Source organism: Microtus oregoni, unplaced genomic scaffold (assembly GCF_018167655.1).
Source record: "Microtus oregoni isolate MIOR12 unplaced genomic scaffold, Mior012 000038F_ref0000394, whole genome shotgun sequence".
Classification (NCBI taxonomy): domain Eukaryota; kingdom Metazoa; phylum Chordata; class Mammalia; order Rodentia; family Cricetidae; genus Microtus; species Microtus oregoni.
The window spans coordinates 17796378-17816230 of NW_024543097.1; the positions used below are offsets into that span (position 1 = coordinate 17796378).

Here is a 19853-nt window from a genome sequence, read left to right on the forward strand (position 1 = left end):
TGATAGGATCTAGAATTACCTAGAAGATGAGCCTCTTAGGTTTATAGAGATTAGGTTGTTGATATAGGAAACCCCACGTTAACTGCAAGACAAACACTTCACAACTGTGGCACAGGCTAAAACAAAGGAGAGAGCTGCAGAGCACAAACATCCATCGCTGTCAGCTTCCTGCACACTAATGCTATGTGACCAACTGCCTCAAGTTTCTGATACCATGACTTCTGCAACTACCATAGTGAATAAGAGCATCATCTGAAGCCAAAATAAACCCTTTCTTCCTTACGTTGCTATTCACATTATACTTGACCACAGTCACAGAAAAAGAACCTAAGGCATTGCAAAATAGTATTAAAGCTTCTACGTAGAGCAAGCCAAACCTCCATAGAAGACGTATAAAAGCATAGAATACAATAACACTTGTACAATCTATTAATTGTTCAACTGCCATAAACCAGAAGAATGATTTCTGTACAAGCAAATGTTCTTTCAATGTTTATATATAGATTTAATGCCTCTGAAAATATTATTTATTTCTGAAATTGCCTTATTCCTTCTCAACCATATACAAGACATTATAATGCTAAAAAGTAAATTTGGTAAGGTGTTTGAATCTTTGTCAAAATATTAAAAAGAAATTAAAGATGAAATAAAAATCTATAAAAATTGATCATAATTAAGAACTTTTATTCTATATAGAGACATTAAACCAAGTTCTTGCTTCAAATGTAGGGCAGAAATTCAACAATATAAATAAGATACTGTTTTATTATTCTCAAAAACCATAAAAGAGGCCTATATGAAAAGATTATGATCCCTGGACTCAGCAGCATCACTCACCTGGCAATGGTTTAAGTTTGTGTGTTTTCTACATAAACTCTTTACATAAAAATGCTTCAAGAGGCAATGAATAAGCAGAATGAAGAGGAACAACAGTCGTGGCAGTTACCACTCTTGTAGACAGCTATGTCTTTGTGTAGGATTCTTTGTTTAGACTGAGTGAAGAAAGTAAGACAATGGAGATTGTGTAAATAATAAAACTCGCAACTTCCACTGCGGTGAAGGGGAACTATGTTAAAGATAGAGATCGGCTGTGGGCAAGCACCTTAACAGCAGATGTCTGTTTACACAGTTCATCTTTACTTCTCTGATGTCAAAGAAGCACCATGCCTGACACATGCCTGTTTCACTGGTCATTCTCAATTGTGCATAGCCTGCCACTGAGTCACCAGACAACTTGCTTATAATTTATCTCACATAATGAACTCATTTCCTCTGAAGGAAAATACAGACAACAACTTGGCCTACACAAGTTCAGAGAATAATATTTAATTATGGTTCTTCCAATTGTACACTCTGAAAATGATAACACAAAAATATGTTCAATAAATATTCTCTTAAAGTGAGTGTGTGTGTTTGTGTGTGTGTTATTGGCATGTAGAAACACAGTATCTATAGGAAACTATTTGTGGGTACTATGTGCAAAATCACAGGCCACTAAATTTCTATGACTGAATGAAGTTTCAAAAACTCTGTTCAAGTCTGATCTAAAGGAACTACTGATCTAGGCCCTTTGAGAAGTGAAACTTTTCGACAATACAAAGTAGGAAATTGTGATCACTAAGCCAGAGTTTCCACTGTGAGCTTCCCTGTGTATAGCTTATTCAGAGATCTACAAAAAAGAACACAAAGTAAGCTGGGGGCCTCTGAAGCTCCTACCCCATGCTTCTTCAAGGCTGCAAACCTGTGAGCTATTCTTGTAGTAACCTTTGATATAAAATACTGAAAACATTGGATTATCCTAAGAATACCATTTTAAAAGGAGAAGTTTCTAGGATTGCTTTTTTTATAAAGATACTGCTGACCCAGAAAGACCCAAAAGCCTATAGGTAAGCAGGCTGAAAGAATGACAAGACCATCAGAGAATCCTCAGATACAATCGAGAACTTGGAAACACCATGTTCCACAGCAGGGATAAAGAAATCATAGTATTCATAAAGCAAGAATCAGCTGGGAAAGGCTACATATGTATGGATGGGAAATTCCAGTGTCAACTCAATAGTCCAGCTATACTGATCTGTTTCCTTCCTCCTGAAGGACCGGGGCAGAAATCTTGTCCACCATTGATTACTGATACGTGTGCATAGAAACACATAATTGTCTAGGAATGTAGTTATTTGAGTGTAGATACTTTGATCAAAGGTCTGACCGACATTAATCCAATTAACAGTGCTATGGGTACTGCTATTTCTTAATGACTGCTCTCAAACCTTTACTAATTTAATCATAGTTACAATAACTTTCTTGAATTTCTTATTCTAATTCACTTTGCATTATGTTCACTATGTTCTCATTCTAATTCACTATGCATAATGCTCCCAATCACCAAGCTCATACCTCAACATGTCACCCAACAGACATCTCAGAGATTTTCCATAATAGTTACTGCAAGTCAAAAGAGACTTACCCAATCCTTCCTATCAAACCTGGGGACATGACCAGCTGAATGTTTCACCACATGTCTGCAAACTCCCAGGTTACATGAATAGTTTTTTTTTTTTTTTAACTCAGCCAGCGTTGTCTATTAAGTGTCTGGAGCTTATGTGGAGAATTTAGGATACATAACATTACATGAACGCCTGGTGCCAGCTTGAATCTATTTCCCCCGTCTGTTTTAGCCAGGTGTGTTTCTGCCTGGACACTCTCATTGTTTTCCTTCTGCCACCACAGATCCTGTTGCTCTCTTGGCATTCGATCTCCCTCACTGACTACAGTACAGGATTTATTACTGCAGTGGAAGAAGATTTAATTGGTAAAGAGCAGTCACTTTTGCTCTCTTACATTCAGTAAACTTAAAAGCTATTTCAGCATTTCAAAAAATAGACCTTCAGGCAGGAGCAGCATTTGAATCTAAACATCAACCATCTATCTACTCCAAATACTCAGAGCCCGGTGAAGTTCAGCTGTTACTTAGAAAGCCTTAATGGGCACCACGGGACCCTAACACATTGACTGTCTCACATATATAAGTAGTCTGTCAGCTTTCTAAAGAACAAAGACCCAATCCTGCAAATCTCCAGTTACCTATCAAGGTCTGTTTCTATTTCTTAAGTTTTGTATATCCTACATTAAATTTTAAAGATATTTTCTCTGCCAAAATTGCAAATAAACTGTTGGCATAAGAAATCTCACGTGTCTTCTCAGAAATATGAGAATCGAGTTAAAGGGCAAGACTATTAAAAAAATAATGATATTGCAACGCAAGATTCAAAGAATAAAAAGCTCCACACTGTAATAAAGAGAAGAACCCTAGTGGATGAAATGGTTCAAGCCATACAAGTTCTATGTCCACCAGTCATAGGCTCCCTTCAGCTGTGTGCTGTAGACACAAGCAAGGTCAACGGTGCTTTGTGCTGAACATATGGAGAACCTGTTGTAAATCCTAGCAGACTGAGCCAATACAAAATATCCACTGACTACTGCATATTTGTTTCATTCATAGAGTAGGGGGACATTAACATGGAAACTTTAATAGGGTTTGCTGAGTGCTGGGACCATGACTGTGCCACACAGAACTCTGTGAATGCATGTATGTACATGGGGAGACACTAGGTCTTTGAGACTGAAGGTTCTCTTTCCCAAAGCTCATTCTCACATTCAACTCTTCTTCATATGTAACTCACAAATAATAGTAAACTTTTAATTTGCTACAAAGAATTATCCAGAGATGGAGTTTACCTCAGTGATGACAAGATAGATGATTGTTTATACTGTTTTTTTTTCTTTTTTCTTAGTGTTTAGAGACAAGTTCTCACTATGTAGACTTGACTGGCCTGGATCTCACTATGCAGATAAAGCTAACCCTGATCTTCCTGCTACAGCCTTACGGCTGTAAAACTCACAGAAACAAACCATCACATGGCTAATTTGTAACCTTTTAATTAAAAATGAAATATTCTTCTGTTGGTGTCAAAATCCATTTGAAAACTGGCTTGAATAGTTTTGTCCATCACCACTATTTGGTATTTCAGGAACAGTAGAAATGGGATTAAGAATATGTACCAATGCTAGGAAAGTCATTTTGGTGGTTACTTTGATTGACTCAGTATTTTTCTTTTTATATATTCTTTGAATAATTCAGTAAGCTGATTTTAGTTTATGCATGACATTCTGGTTGTTTTTATAGAAAAGAATTTTATAAATGACTAATAATTAAGAATATGATTTGGCTGCGTGAGATGAGTAAAGTGTTATGGGAAATCAGAAGAGAGGGCTGTGTTTCATTTTGAAAGGAAGCAAATATATTTGGGGGAAGCTTGCTATGTTCAAAATCCAGTATGATGTTGGGCAATGAGTGACAATTAGAAAAGGCCAGTTCTAATTCCAATAGGACCAGAAGAAAACATGAGGCATGTAGATAGCGCCTGCTGAATATCTGTGCCCTTAAAATGTGGTTTGGGATTTGAAGACAGAAAAAGTATGGGAGGGCTTTGGATAAAGTGGGAACATCAATTTTACAGTATGGAAACTAAGATAGGAGTGATTTCCTTTCATGCATAAATGCATGAAGAAACAATACTAGTACAAAGGAAATATCCAGTAAATCATAGCCATTATTATTAGTAAGATTAGAAATAGCATATTTACAGTGAAAATCAAATGGAGAACGTTATTCTTCACACATTTTTAATAAGCAAGAATAGGTTTGTTTTAGCCTTATCAGCAAAACATTTGAAAAGATTGAAAGATATAAATGACTCCATAGTGATATTAGAACTATCAAAACGTTGCGACAATGCTAAATTCTAACGACTTTACAGTTTTGACTTATGATGCTCCATATGTTCAGGCTCCTCCATTTGGCTGAAATTCCTCTCCTCACACATTCAGATTATCAACTGAATAATGTAGGAATTTCGTCAGTGTCTGATTTCTTGGAATACTGCATCTTGTTTGGCTTTGTTTGTTCGTTCTCCATTCTTGTATTCTTTCTGCTCTTATCTTTTTATTATGACAAGTATAGATTCTTTTAGCTAAATCTTGAGGGAACAACCCAGGATATATTATTGATGTCATTAGGCCATAGAAAAAGAAATGAGGGTAAGAAAAGAGTGTCATAAATGACCTGTCTTGAGCTGCTTAGTTGTAAGTTCACCAGTTGTACTCTTGTTCATATCTTGGGAAAGAGCAGAATGCCATAATCAAAACAAGGATTTCAATTCTATTTTACACTTCAACACGAAGTCTATTTAAATACTTATTATTAAGGAAAGAAATTCATTAGGAACTATAGGCACGCATTCCTTACTTTCATGAACGGCATCATTTCACATGAATTATCTCTATGCAAAAGTTCAGTAAGTTAAATAAAAGTACTTAAAATAATTGTAGCAGATAATAAAGCATGTTTAATATATAGATAATATAAGCCATCAGCATTATAACCTACAGAAATTATTTAGTATTATTATTTATAGTTCAGATTCTGCCATATATCAGAAACATGATTATTCTAGAAGCATAAAATTACATGCTGCAGTACTCTCTGCCACAAATTCCATAAAATATAAATTTAGAGGTTGGCAAAACATACAAATTTATTGCAATATTTGTAAGGATAGAAAACAAATGTTTCCTGTGAGGTCCATTAAATGAAAACAGCAATTTCATTCCTTGATAAAACTAGCATACATGTAATTGTGTACTTTAAAGTGCCTTACTTGAAAAGATAAAGATGGATATTTGATGGAGACTAAAGCAAACAATGAGAAACAAATACGAAGGGTTGCAAAATAGACCCTCACTTGGAGAGAGAAAAAGAGAAGAGACACGATTCTGTTCAGAGAAACCCATTGACCCTTTCCCATCCCCACACAGTCTCTGATTAGCTCAATAGCAGTCTTTATCTCCCCGGAAGCCTTCAGCCTTGAAAAAGTACTCATCTCTATGCAAAGCAATTAAGAAAAACATGTGTGCTGCACAAGGTAGGTTCTCAATAATGATGTTTTGACCATCCAAAACAACATGAAAAGGAGATAGGTATTAATGAGCCCCATATGCTAGAAGGAGCACCCATCTTAGCAATAAAAAGGCTTTGTGAGAAAGGGCTTAATTTTATCTCTGAAGGCCACAGAGTCCTTCACAATGGTGTCCTTCCTGGAGATCACATGCTGAATTCAGATAGTTCTCCTAAGCTTTCTTAGCATCTGCTGAATCAGGTCAGCCAAAAGAAATCAACTTTAGTCTAATTTGAAATTCTAATTGTTTCTACGTGGATCATTATTTCTGTAGAAAGTATAGCAAGAGCACATACTTATTTAATTATCTCCATTTAATGTTGCTTGTTGCTATTAAGCATAGGGGCAAAGCTGGAACTTACCAAACAAAAGGTTTAAACTTTAAATTATTCCAAACCATTGACTATAAAGCTAAAGTAATGAACTCTCAAAGCAAGTCTTAATACTGCAACTTATTTTTAAAATTTCAGTCTTAAAATATGATCTAATATTACATGTCAACATACTCTCTGTAACTGATTGCATTGCTCACAAGCAGCCTAGGGATAATTCTGGTGTCATGTGATCCTTCCTATTGCTTTTCTATTTCACCCCTTGGAGCAGAAATTTGTGACCACCCTGACAAATACAAAAATTCAACTTCTATAACCAGATAAAATTCAGTAACACCATTTCTAATGAAGCAAACTCCAGAGGCCTTGTATTAGACACTCATCTGTCCTTAAATCACAAAGCTGTCAAGATCTCTCTCTCTCTCTCTCTCTCTCTCTCTCTCTCTCTCTATATATATATATATATATATATATATATATATATATATATATATACACATCTCCCTCTTCCTGTCTCCCTGTCCCTCTTCCCCTTGCTCTCTCTCTCCCCTTTCCTTCTGTCTCCCTCTCCCTCGTTCACACACACACACACACACACACAGAGAGAGAGAGAGAGAGAGAGAGAGAGAGAGAGAGAGAGAGAGAGATTAGGAGGTAGGGTGCTTGGGAAAGTCTGTAACCCATTTTACCCATTTAAGGTCCTGGATTGCAAGTCTACCAACTGAGGTCATACAGATGGTGTATCAAAGATAAGCTGGCCCACAATGCCTTCAAAAAATGTTTCTACATCACATACTCTGTGCGAATCATAAATGACTATTTTTCCCAAGTAGGTTTGAGTACATTTTATTTTATAATCACAGTAGAAAGCATGCACACATACAAGAAGCAGAGAAACTGATAATGAATGTAATAATGTCCCTCAACATAGCTCCCTCCTCTGAAACTGTCTTTAAGTATGCTGCTACTATGTCTGTATCAATAGGAAAGACCTTAATAAACTCAAGTGTGATCAGTTCACAAACATAACAGACATGGCCACTAACTTTAATACTAGGTGATAAAAATGTCACACTATAACATTGAAAGAAAAATGACATCAAGACTAAGTAATATAAAAAGGCTTAGAATATGCATTTATTTATTTATTCATTTATTATTGTGTTAGGTATCAAACTCTGGCCTCAGGCATGTGAAGTAAAACCTTCTTTGAATTTACTCTCCTCTGTGTAAGGAATGTGACTTCCAAATACCAAAATAAAGCACTTTTTACTTTCTGTTTCTTATAGAGTTTCAAACAATTCTTGAAAGTTCTATCAACACTTAGAATATGCTCATAACATCTAATTAAAAAGTCAAGAGGTGAAGGCTATGCTTTAAGAATTTGAAATTGTTAAAAATCAATAAGAAATAAAATACACTTGTTCTTGAAAATCTTTGAGAATTCATAAAACACTATCACATTTTGTTTCTTTATTCACAGTATTCCAAAAACACGAGACAGGGTTTTTGGCATAATTATGTTTTCCTGTGAATAATAATAATGGATTTATACCTCCCAACACACACACACAAACACACACACACAAACACACTCACACACACACACAAGGTATCTCATTTGTGAATTATTACAGAGCTGAAGTAATAAGTTATAAACATGAAATCACAATAAATAGAAACTAGCCAAAATTACATGCCATAGTACTAAGAATACACAGGGCAAAATGATACCCTAACATTTATACAAAGGAGATACAGGATGATATTTTATCTGATCAGAAAATGAAGCAAAAATAATTAGCATGTTGATAAATTTAATTGGCATAGAATTACCTTGTTTCTTGCTGAAAACTCTGCCAAAACTGTCCTCACAATCAGACTCCAGAGGACACACTTCACATACATAAGGTGACAATTAAACAAGAAGCCCTGCATAAGTTCGACACGCTACAAATTGAGTGTTTATTAGACACTAGAGTGTTTATATAGACAAACTAGAATTAAGTTTCTGAAATAAAAACACGTCCATCTTCATATTTATAGAAAGCTGTTTGACCAAAATCTGGAAATCGAGACGATGTTTCTTTGCAGAATAAAAGTGTTCATGTCATTGCTCAAGCAAGCAAGCTTCTTTCTGGGACGCTCTAGGCTCTTGACACACTCATCTTCACTCATTCCCAGATGTGACTTTACAAGTAGGAAGTGCCTTGCCTCATACTGGATCTCCTGAGTGGGCCCTTCTGCTTGTAAGAAGGCCACCTACTGTACTGCGGAAGTGCTGCAGGCAATGAGGGAGAGAAGTGTTATCAGTATCTCTTCCCTTATGGTAATAGTATCCTCATCAATTCCCCACCCAAATACCATCAAAAACAAACTCAAACGCAGCTGAAAGCCCTCTCTTGCCTACAGAAAAGCATGCTGATTGGAAGTCAATTGGCTTAATCTTTTCAATGTTTGATCTTAAGGGTCTTTATTTGGCTCAGACATTTCCATTAGGAAACATATTTGTGTAACTCTTTTCATTAAGCAACTTGTTGGCCTTGAAAGTCACTATGTCTATGTAAAAGTATTTACATTTTCAAGATGCTAAAAGGTTATAAAATTTCCAACGCAAACTCCTAAAACTGTCTAACTCTTGATATTTTGAAATTAAACAATCGGTCATATGCACATTTTTATTTTCCCCTACTTTGAATATGTGCATTTAATTCTTTCCCAACTATACATCAAATATCAATCTAATGTCTGTGTACTCAAAGAACAGATTGCAGAATTTTTGAATCTCTCATACAGGATGTTGTTTTTGTTTACAATAATGAACATTGTGTCCTCAGCGAAACATAAATGTTTGAGGTGACTTGTCAATTCTTTGAATAACTGTGCCTGCCATAAAGCCATGGTGACTGTGGCACTACAGACAATTTACCCAAGGGTTAAAATGCATACATCTTCATCACTCAGCTAGGATGTGACAGAGCAAAGGACACACTTCAAGTGTGTTGGCAGTGTGCTGCATACTTAGAACTGCTAGACAGGCAGAAGAAAGCCTGACTTAGTCAAAGCATGAGAAGAAAGTAGAGTATAGACAAAGCTGCCATCAAAGCAGATCTCAGGAGTAATAAACATAGGGCTTATGGGTGATTGGAATGTCGGAATACTAATCAGCAAATAATGAGACTCCTTCAGAGGATTCTCACAAAGGAGATGGCAAGGCTTGACTTACAAATATCTTGTATGAAATACGGGAAAAATAGTAGAAGCTACATCACAAGGATTCTATAAAGATTAAGTGATTAGGACTAGCAAAAGATATCGGCAGGTGACATATACTAAGTATTTTATCAGTTGTGCCCCATATCTGTACATAAACATATACACACTTGCATAATCTCTTCTCTAGGAAATATTATTTTCCTTCCTAATTCACAAACAATGTCTCCTGCCTGGGGCAGGCTTTACCAAACTTTGAGTCCCAAATAGCAAAAGCACTTACCCTGAGAGGTTGTATCTCACTAATTACTTTATCGTTCTTCCTCATTATTCCATTCTCATATTTCTCTTTCATCTTCCCCTTCCTCATTCGGAAGGAATAAGCAGGTAGAAATTTTGCTTCTTTCGAATCTTTTGTTTGGGACATAAATCTTGATAAATATTGGGCAATTGTCTAGCTATGTCTTTAACTCATTAGTTAATACCTTTGGGAAACCTAGATTCCAATCTCATTATTTAGGACACCATTTAATTTCTCAGCATTTCAATTAGTTTTTCTTTTATTGAAGATAATTATGGTCACTTGTCCTCAACCATGGTGTGAAACACAAACTGAATAATTTATGGGAAAGTGACCCAAAGACTGGTCATTATCTTAAAGAACAAAATAACAAATTACAGTAATTAGATGACTTAGAATAAAGTTACTTCAAATCCTGACTGTAAGTCACAATCTTCCTGTGTTTCTGATTCTTCCTTGCAAGATGGTAGCAATGCTATTCATAATTTACTTCATTATTTTACAAAAGTATAAAAGTCAAATGACCCAGTCCAACAGCCTACTACTAATTCTCCTCAGCTTGAGTAAACTTTAGACTTAAATCTCTATGCTAATCCTGATGGCTCTTTTCCTTAGAACATTGTCTTCAGACAATTTGAGACACAGACTCTTTTTCTCTTCCTTTGAGGTATAAATTTTCACATCTCTTGGACTTTTGTCAATGTTACATCAACAGAATTGTGGTTTTGGGGACTTAGAATCTGTCTCCTTAAAAAACCCTTGCTGAGAATGATAAAATCTCTGTCTCCAAGGAGGTGGCAGGGGATAATTTAATAAGTGACAATTAGCAAACCAAAATATATTAATCATATCAACCATCATTTTCTAGTACTCTTATACTAACTCACCTTAGAGCTTAAAAATAGTTTTATGATTTATTTCCATACAGTTGTTTTCAGTCTCCCTGAACTGCAGTAGTCTTGAGTAAAGCCTTCCTTACCTTCTTTTTTTACATGGTAAATTTTTGTGATAAATTTCAATAGGTTAAATAATGATGTAGATTATTTTGACTGAGCTAATCAGAAATTCTACCAGTATACATTTGGATCTAACTAACCCTTGTTAGTCAATAGTCTCCTCTGCTTTTATTTCCTCTCACACCTTGTCATTTCAGTGTCCAGTATATCTGGGGGCAATTTACATTATAATTGAGGTTTATCTAGATTTGATGAAAATAATTTCTTCCCTAACTAGCACAACCTTTACAATGGTTAGAATTCTTACCATTCCAGTTCTTGTCATTTCTGAATCTCAGTGTCTACTTCAGTGAAATGAATGAGTTGCATCAGACAGTCGCCTTCCAGTTCTGATACTCGATGAATCTAAAATGCTATTTGTTATATCTTGATACTGCTCTTCAGAGTCATATAGGTGCTGGTGAGGAGAAGGACGATATGGATATGATCATTCTTTGCAGAAGATCCACTAGCAAATTTTCACAGAAATTTTTGAAGTTTGAATAGTATGGATTATTTCCCTTACTTGTCTACCATCACCAACCATATCTGTACAGACATTGCCTTCACCCCAAATCTACTTAAGCTTCCCTGGGCTAAATGTGGCTCTGTATGACACGTGGTGGGACCAATTTTAGATATCTGATGTCAAGATTAAATCAACAGGAAATTACGACACTGCTTTAAATTCCTGTAGTTATTTTAGCTTTTAATTTTGTTGCATTTTTTAAGAGTCATCAGTCCTTTAAAGATATCACATGATTAAGAAAATCTGTTCTGAGCAAATTTATATTTATTGATTCACTGTCTTTGATACATGGGTTTCTCCATTCACCAAATTTCTGTGCTCGGAATATCTATCAGTTCTGAACTAGTCAAGAGTCTACTTACTTTAGGTACATTTGGAATTACATGGGTAGGGAAAGAGTTATCCATGAAAATCAGGCAAAAGATCAGTTTTGTAATAATTTGAATTTGGATTTGATTTAGAGGCTTATTTTCATTTAATATTGTATCTTATTTCTTTTTTATTTTGTTTTTTGGTTGTTGTTGTTATTTTCTGTTTGTTGTTTGTGGATTTGGGGGTGCTGGGGGTATTGCCTTTTTCGAGTCAGGGTTTCTCTGAATATCCATGGCTGTCCTGGAATTCTCTTTGTAGACCAGACTGGCCTCAAACTCAAAGATCCACATGCCTCTGTCTTGAAGTGCTGGATCAAAAGGCATATGCACAACCACTTGGCTTCATGTCTGATTTTTTTATTGTCCCCATACAGATATGCCACTTTTTAACATCCTGATTATGTTTTTTTTAAGTATGTGAATATGAGACACTCCCAAGGCATGCTCATAAATTCAAGTTTTAATCTGTATAAATTTACTTGAAAATCGAAGGAAGTTTCTATCTTCTGGCTCAAAGATTGAACAAAACAGGTAAAGTCAATAAAAATCCCCAGTATTTCACTGGGTTTTCTATTTTGACACCGTTGGATAATAAGTCTTAATGAAGCCACATAGAGATAGAAGACAGATATGCCAAACATTTATTTTAGAAGGTAACATTATGCATCAATTTTTCTGAAAACCCAGGTAATGTAAAAAGGTTAAAGAAATCTACCAAAAGATTCTAAACACTGTAAAATTTGGCATTGCTCTAATATTTACAACCATATCCAAAGAGTCAAAAATGATTATTTGTTCCTTTTCCCTCCATTATTTTAAGAAACCTATAATAATCAAAATATTTTACAAATAATGTAATTATTTTCTATTATCCAGTGAGATTTAGAAAGAAGAAAAAAATCAATAACTAATAAACTATTGCCTTCTTTATCTCCTTTAACAGCTCTGTTGGGGAGAAATGTCTCCATTTTGTAGTTGAAAAAACTAAAACTTGGAATATCTAAGAAACTCGTATCCAAAATTATACAGTAGAAATATTAGAACCACAACTTGAAACTGTTGCTTTTTAAAGTACGACCTTATACTTCCCACTTATCACATTGTCTTTGCCATTAACATAATGTAGTGTCCAGAAACAGTAAGATAAAGTCAACCTGGTTAACAGGGGTGCCCAGTCCTATCAGCTTCCACAAAACAGGAAGATTGGAGTTAAACATAATTTTTCTGGAGACTTTTTTGGCAATGGAGGCCACTATGCTCTAAAATATATAGCAATGCAATAAAGCAATCCCACTGAGAAATCAAACATCCCAGGCAAAGGTACGGGAGTGAAAATTCCTAGCCTAGGTTTTTCTTCAGCATATTCAAGATATGCTGAAGAAAAATCTACAGAAAATTTTCCAATTACTTGTGTCATGGAAGGTTTTCTTTTTCCTAGACACTTTAATTCATTGGAGTATTGCTTTGTCTAGATACTTAATAAACACACGTTTCCATTTCCATTACCCAGATATCCCTCTATAATACCCTACCTTAAAGGAGGCTTAAGACAAAGCTTGTGTAACCTTCAAGCCTCATGCTGTTATGTTCATGGGTTATCTATATCTCTGCTATTACTGCAATTTCTATGCCTTGACATGTTCTTAATAGGTCTGTAAACACATAATTTACTGGAACTGGGTAGGATTCTTTAGGCCACCATAACAAGGTATTAATAAAAACATATATGAGTGTAGATGTAAAGGATATTTTTAGGTGTGATTGATATTTAAAGCAGTAGATATTGATTAAAATAAATTGCTTTCTCACATTAGTTGACCCTATCCAGTGTAGCTCCTCTCAGGTTTGAGGAAATGATCTACTTCCCTGAGTACCATAGAATTCAGATTGTGTAATGTATTTGATAGTCAACCTATAATTTCTCTTGAATTCTAACCTGCAATTTTCAGATGTCTATGAAAGCAAGAAATTTTATTAAATTTTATTAAATTATCATATCAATAATATGCAAAGGAGAGAGAGACAAAGAAGAGAAAATGAAAGAGGAATCTTATTGAGCTTTTGTAATTAGAGGAACCCAATCATGCTACTCTGAAAATGGTCTAATATTTAATGAAAGATAAGCATCCCTTTCTTTCTTATTTTCTAGCATTTCCTGCTATTAGCTTTCAAATAACTTAGATACCAAAATTGTATTCCTAGTTCCCTCATTCTCATGAATTAACAGTTTGCAATGCTTGTTCAACCCCTACCTCTTGCGTTATTAACAGACACTTCTAATAGATTTGATTTCAGGAGGCTGAAGAAGATATAATCATCTCTTTTCTAAATGACAGCAAGCTAACAGTTTATGAAGGAATGATTCTTTTTTTTTAATATCCCAAAGTTTCCATATTCCAGAAGTCAGGAAACATGATCTCTTAAAAACTTAAATTAGGTCACATATTTATTACTCAAAATCTATAGGACTGGAGTTCTTTTGGTCACTGTTCTCTCTTCAGATGCTCCTCAGGTCCCATCTCCAGACAAAGAGCCACACTAACTCAAACAAGCTGAGATGTATGAGCAAGTAACAAGTTAAAACTTTCATTATTGCTGTGAAGACCTGCATACTCTTCCCCAAGAGCATTTTTATGAAGCCTCTTTTACCCATGGGTGAACAAGGAGGCAAACTGACCCGTCACAGGAAATCACTTCTCTCCTCCCTAAAATCTCCTTCTATGGTCTCAGAGTGTTTGTTCATGGCCTTTTACGCTCTCAAGAACTATCTTGTCTGTATTGAATATGTTGTTTCTTGTCAGCTCGAATTTAAGCTATTCAAGTGTCTCAAACTCAGCTGAGTATGTTGCTGCACACCTGCCAGCCCAGCACTAGAGTGTAAGGCAGGCAAGCCACAAGTCCAAAACAGTCTGGCCTAGGTAACAAGACCTGGCTCAATAGAAAAAGCAGTAAAATATTGAATCTTCTAACTTTTGAAAGCAAATAATTATCAATTTATATTTAATAAATATTTGTTGTACAACTGGAACTCTATTTTTTTAAATACTCATGTAAGTCTTTATTTGTGTTAGGATATGAATGAGTAGCAGGGTCTAGAGTAAGTCCAGGTAAGAATATGAACTTAAACATATGTAGAAATAGAAAATGACAAAGTGCTTTTTAAAGTGTAATGTTTGAACTTAAAAGTTTCTTTTCACAATCTGAGTTTAGACAGGATAAACAAAGAACAAGAAGACCCGTTTGTCTCAATTTCCCAGTACTCTCTTTCTATGCTTCTACTATTCTAATGGCCACAAGAATATAATGCAAGTGTGACAGCTAATCTTTATTGTCAGCATGATTGAACTGAGAAAGGCCCAGAAGATAGAGCACAGTTCTGGGTGTGTCTGCAAGGGGGTTTCCAGAATCCACTAAACCATGAGGGTTCTGACAAAATCAACTGTTCAGTTTACTGAGGGATTCAAAGTAGAAACAGACAACTGTGAGGTGGCAGAAACTGTGGCAGGTCGTCCTTGTATAAACAATAATAAACATACAACACCGACTGTCAGATTCTCAGCAGTCGCCTATTGCAAAGAGGACACATACTAAAGATTTGTCCTTGGAAATATAGCAAAAGATAAATTTGTGACCGTGTTATAAAATGAGTTCTAGAACAGATCAGAAAGAAAGCTGGCAGCAGAGCCCTGACCAGAAGTTCACAGCACAATCAATAAAGGATTGAGGAGATTCAGGCTATATTGCTTGGAAGTCCATTGAATCACACTGGTCACTGACTCTTAGTTACCCTCTGGAACCTAAAATCGCCCATTGTTAAAAATACCACATACTTGATATATAAAATATGGAGCAATCAAACAGTTAATGGTTTAGAGGTTTTATCCCTATTGACTGGCTTTCATTATCCTGTAAAGTGTTATGCACAATATGGAGGAAAAAATAATCACCAATTATTACCAGATGTTAACATTTAGAGCAACAATAATGACTGGTCATTACCACTGACTCAATAATGGCATGAACATGAAGGAAGGAACCAACCACATTCTGACTAGAATTACAGGTTCCTTTATAAGTTGAAACCCATATCTGACACCATTATCTAGCCAAAACGTATGGTTAGGAAGGATATAGGCTCTATGTGATAATCTATTATGGTTGCTTTGCTAAGCACATATTATATTAATCTGACTTTTAATGATATTGTTATAACCATGAATCAGTTCAACTTATACCTTTCATCTGAGAAGTTTCTATTTTCTGTAGATAGTGATCAATGAAGAGACCAATAATTGGCCAAAGGTCTAAGACAAAGAGACTACAGGATGTTCAGTTATAAATAGTACATATATGCCACCCCCTCTCTTCCTAAATTTCAGGAGTGCATAAGAAGGGATGGAAAGGGTACAAGAGCCAAAGAAGATAAATGACTACAAAGAAAGAGTGTCTTATAGGCAGAGTAGAACATCTCAACATATGAAATCACAGTGACTATAAAAGCTTTCACAAAGCATGTGCAAGCTGAAACAAGAAAAAATTTCAACATGGAAAGAAGAGTTGAACGAATAATCTAATCCCTAGCAATGGAACAATTGGAAATTTCAGCTGCTGGAAGATGGATAGACAGTTTTCTCTAAAAGTATATTTCCTGGTAAGTTGACCATGCTCCAACTCAAGACCAGAAATCCAATAATAACATGTATTCTACAGCACAAATTTGTTTTGGTGGGAAAAAAATATATGGACACTCAGTAGGATTTAGAAGAAATGGGAAGAGTTTACAATCTTTTACCTTTGTCTAATAAATCTAGATCTACCTGACATCTGAAGAGTTAGTGACAGTTAAAAGCTGCTGGGGGATGTATGTATGTGTAATATGGCATCATATATATATATATATTTTTATATATATATATATACACACACACACACACACTAAAGAAGAGATGAAGCTAGGATAGGAGGGGGTTGGTAGTAGGGTTGTATATAACAAGAATTGGAAAATTCTGAGAGGTCAAGATGCTCAAAATACACTTTACATATTTACTTCATTTACTTTGGCTGTGTACTCAGAAATGGTGAATGTTGATGATATGCTGGTTCTATTTTCATTTTTTCCATAATGGCTACACAAATTTCATTTCTGGCCATGTGTTAGGTATCCATTTCCTTACATTCTCAAAAGCAATGATTAGTTTTTCTTACAGTAGCTATTCTGACTGTGATGAGATAGGGTCACAAAGCAGTGTTGATATAGGCTTGGATTATATTTTACAATGGCTAACAATGACAAGGTCATTAAAATTTTTTTAGGTACTGCATTGAATCTTTATGTCACTTTTGAAAGCATAGTGATTTTAGAATCTCCTAGTATCTTCAGATCCTTTCCTTAGTATTAAGTATTATACATTTTATTGTAGAGGTCTTTTATCCCCCTGACTAGTTTCACTTTTAGGCATTGTTTTGGGATGTCTCTCTATATTGCCCTAGCAATCCAGGAACTCATTTTCAATTATAAGAATCTTTTGGTAGATCATTTGACCTTTTACATATTTATAATCATGTTATCTGCTAACAGTTATAATTTGGTTTCTTTTCTCCTCTTTATTTTGTTTATTTCTCTAGTTTGACTGTACTAACTAAAGTATCAAAATTTCTGTCACACACAGTCCCATCGCATTTAATCTCAAAGATACACAGAGGATTATATTAATTATAAACTCTTTGGCCTATTAGCTCAGGCTTATTGTTAACTAATGCTTACAAAGTAAATAAACCCATAATTCTTGTCTAAGGTTAGCCATGTGGCTTGGTATGTTTTACCAATGAGGCATTCTCATCTTGCTTACTCTGCTTCTGACAGGTGACCACATACTGAGCCTTTCCTCTTCCAGAAATCAACTAGTCTGGTCACCCCACCTCTACTTCCTGCATGACTAGCGGCCAATCAGGGCTTTATTAAATCAATACAAGTGACAAATCTTTACAAGATAAAAGAGCATTATCCCCTAGAATGTTTCCTTCTTTTATTTTCAAAACAAGTACTCTGAATCTGATCTCCTTTGTTTAGCTTTTTTTCTTGACAGTTATCCATAACAACTTTTTACCAACACTCTAAACAAAGGCAAACATCCATAATCCATTTTGGGGGAACATGGACATAGTTTTCTAGGACACTTCCTGCTGATTGGGAATACTGATAATCCTATGGGGAACTAAAGAAAATTTAGGATTATGATCAAGTCCTGACTGAAGTGTTTTCTGAGGCTGGATCATCTCAGCCGGGAGTCTTGATGCTGTTCTGGATGTAGAACTCAGAGAAAACTGCAATGGAGTTGCTCTGAAACTTTGGATCACCTGGGCCATCCACTCTTATCAGAGATTTTTCAAGAATCCTTCCTTGATCAAACCTAATTTTCTTAACCCAGAATGAATCCACAGCCTCTCATTTCTGTGGAAACAATAGCAAAACTTCTTCTCTAAAGAAACATATCTTTTTCCTTTCCTCTCGGGGGCGCGGGGCGGCAAGATGGCGGTGCAGATTTCTAAGAAGAGGAAGTTTGTGGCCGATGGCATTTTCAAAGCCGAACTTGAATGAGTTTCTCACTCGGGAGCTGGCTGAAGATGGCTACTCTGGGGTTGAAGTCCGAGTCACACCAACCAGAACAGAAATCATTATTTTAGCGACCAGAACACAGAATGTTCTTGGTGAGAAGGGTCGCCGGATCAGAGAGCTGACCTCAGTGGTCCAGAGAGGTTCAGCTTCCCTGAGGGCAGCGTGGAGCTTTATGCAGAGAAGGTGGCCACAAGAGGTCTGTGTGTCATTGCTCAGGCTGAGTCTCTACATTACAAACTCCTCGGAGGACTTGCTGTGTGAAGGGCCTGCTATGGCGTGCTTCGGTTCATCATGGAGAGTGGGGCCAAGGGCTGCGAGGTCGTGGTGTCCGGGAAGCTCCGAGGACAGAGGGCCAAGTCCATGAAGTTCGTGGATGGTCTGATGATCCACAGTGGAGACCCTGTCAACTACTACGTCGACACCGCCGTGTGCCATGTGCTCCTCAGACAGGGTGTGCTGGGCATCAAAGTGAAGATCATGCTGCCCTGGGATCCAAGTGGTAAGATTGGCCCCAAGAAGCCTCTGCCGGATCACGTGAGCATTGTGGAGCCAAAGGACGAAATCTTACCCACCACCCCCATCTCAGAGCAGAAGGGTGGGAAGCCAGAGCCGCCTGCCATGCCCCAGCCAGTGCCTACAGCCTAACAGGGTCTTGGCAACTACACCTGGAGGCTGGATGTTGTCCTGTACAGACGTTTAATAAAATCTTGCACAAAAACATAAAAAAAAGAAACATGTCTTTTGACTTAAAGTTTGAATTCAAAGCATTTTCAAAATATATAGGTTGTATTAATCCAGCAGCATTTATAATCAAATATCATTTAGCAGCTGTTGTTCCTTCCTCAGTAGTCAAACAACTCAAAGACAACACAATAACATACAGTATCCAGATTCTCTCTGTATTTTCCATCTTTACATGCCTTAATTTTTTTACACTATTCCTTTTATTTTTATATACCTTTTGTTTTTTTCGAGACAGGGTTTCTCTATGTATCTTTGGCTGTCCTGAACCTCACTTTGTAGACCATGCTGCCCTTGAACTCACAGAGATCTGTCAGCCTCTGCCTCCCTTGTGTTGGAATTAAACGCATTTGCTACCACACCTAACTATGCTCTCTCTTTTTTAAGGACTTTTCTATCCTTTTTCTTTTTTCTTCCAAGCCTACACATATTTTTAAACACACTATAAACAATTTAGAGGGTTTTTTCATCCAAGTCTGTCTTTACTGTGTATCTCTCTTCTTTGGATCACACGACTCTTTAATTTGCTAAGCAATATGGCTAGGATTAAAACCATGGCTTTGGTGGCAGGATCCATCTCATTCATCAGCTTTCTGAAAAATCTAGCTTCATGACAGAGTCACTGTTGGGAGCCATGTTTATCGCTACTACTCTGTAGAGTTTCAAAAAGCCATCACCAAAAAGCTTAATGCCATAGATATCAATTATGTGTTTGTTGGTGTGGCCACTAAAAGAGCTGCA

The 19853-nt window shown here is 36.2% G+C and overlaps 1 pseudogene; it reads left to right on the forward strand.

Annotated features, from left to right (window-relative positions):
• The first annotated feature begins 18284 nt into the window (after positions 1–18284).
• Positions 18285–19093, forward strand: LOC121433485 (annotated as a pseudogene).
• The last annotated feature ends 760 nt before the right edge of the window (positions 19094–19853 follow it).